This window comes from Ictalurus furcatus, chromosome 15 (genome assembly GCF_023375685.1).
Source record: "Ictalurus furcatus strain D&B chromosome 15, Billie_1.0, whole genome shotgun sequence".
NCBI classification, from domain to species: Eukaryota; Metazoa; Chordata; class Actinopteri; order Siluriformes; family Ictaluridae; genus Ictalurus; species Ictalurus furcatus.
This window is the reverse complement of record NC_071269.1, coordinates 12083075-12084918: the sequence shown is the minus strand read 5'-3', so window position 1 is coordinate 12084918 and position 1844 is coordinate 12083075.

Here is a 1844-nt window from a genome sequence, read left to right as displayed (position 1 = left end):
GGTCAGAGGATCTCCAAAACAGCAGGTCTTGTGGGGTGTTTCTGGTATGCCGTGGTTAGTACCTTCCAAAAGTGGACCAAGGAAGGACAACCAGTGAACCGGAGACTGGGTCCTGGGTGCCCAAGGCTCATTGATGCACATGGGGAGTGAAGGCTAGCCTGTCTGGTCTGATCCCACAGAAGAGCTACTGTAGCACAGATTGCTGGCTATAATAGAAATGAGTCAGAACACAGTGTATCGCAGCTTGCTGTGTATGGGGCTGTGGAGATGCAGACCGGTCAGAGTGCCCATGCAGACCCCTGTCCACCACTGAAAGCACCTACAGTGGGCACATGAGCATCAGAACTGAATCATGGAGCAATGGAAGAAGATAGCCTGATCTGATGAATCACATTTTCATTTGGACAGCTGGGTGCGTGTGTGTCACTTACCTGGATGCACTATGGGAAGAAGGCAAGCAGTATTCCCTAATGGAAGTGGCCTCTTTCAGCAGGATAATGTGTCCTGCCACATTGCAGAAACTGTTCAGGAATGGAACAGAAAGAGTTCAAGGTGTTTACTTGGCCTCCAAATTCCCCAGACCTCAATCAGATTGAGTATCTGTGGGATGTGCTGGACAGATAAGTCTGATCCATTGAGGCCCTACCTTGCAACTTGACACAGTGACATGCAACATCAAGAATGTTTTTGTGGAGTGTGTTGATCTTCCATAGTTTATAAAATGTCATGAGTTCTGAGGGGGAAAAATGAAAAATACAGCCATCGCAGCATGAACAGATGTGATCAGAGAGCCCTCGCTGTTTTTGTGGCAGATCATTTACAGTATTTTGCTGCATCACTTGCTGTTTTTCTCCCTTTTTGCCTTTCATAATATGAGTTAGTAAGGGATTAGTGCATGATGGCAGTCTGTGACTGATTTGTTCTGGTGTTTCTAAAGAGGTCAGATTGAGGTCTATCCAGGCTTCTGCACTAATTCTCTCTCACTCACTCACTCACACTCATTCATCATTGATTATACCTTAATACTGCCCATGTAAGCACACATCTTTAATGTTTGACGTGAATGTGTTTAATCTTTGTTGTTGTTTTAATTTCCTCAGCCATCAAACTGTTCAACCTCCATTCATGTTAATGAGCAACAGCAGCATCCGAGAAACTTCTTCATTGGTAATGCTGAAAAGATTCAATGGCATTTACAGACTGTAGATTCAGGGACAGAGTATCTTTATACTATTCTAAGCTATACTCTACTATGTATTATACAATGTTTCAATCGCCATCTGGTGGTAAACATTGGCAATAACCATGTGTGAGATCACACATGACACATAAGACGACATGTTTGTGAACTCTATAATTCTCTACGGGATGCATAAATGCTTTCATTTTTTTTCTTCCACGTATTACCATGGAACATGTTCCTCGAGTACATTCACTGATTAGAGCCTAATGATATCAGCAGCCTGAAATACCTGACTGTATTGTGAATTCGATAGAAAATTCTCACCTTTTCTCTGATTGCACATTCAAGTCACCTCACGAATCACAGTCACCTCACGTGTAAATAGACAAGTGTAGATGACCTGCATCACTCGTGTGTTCGAATTTTAATGTAAATTAGTTCCTATAATAATATTTACAGATTCTTAAAATGAAACCAGGTAGCAAACTGACATTGGCCCGACTTCAGCCATTCCATTGGGCCAAGGCTGAATGCCAACATCACTCCATCGGGCCAACATTTGGCCAGCAGGACCGTCAGACTTTCAGCCACCTTTAAATGCAGCTTGGTAGGGTTGTTATGAAATGTGTATTTGCCAGCGTTGGACTAACTTTGGGCCACC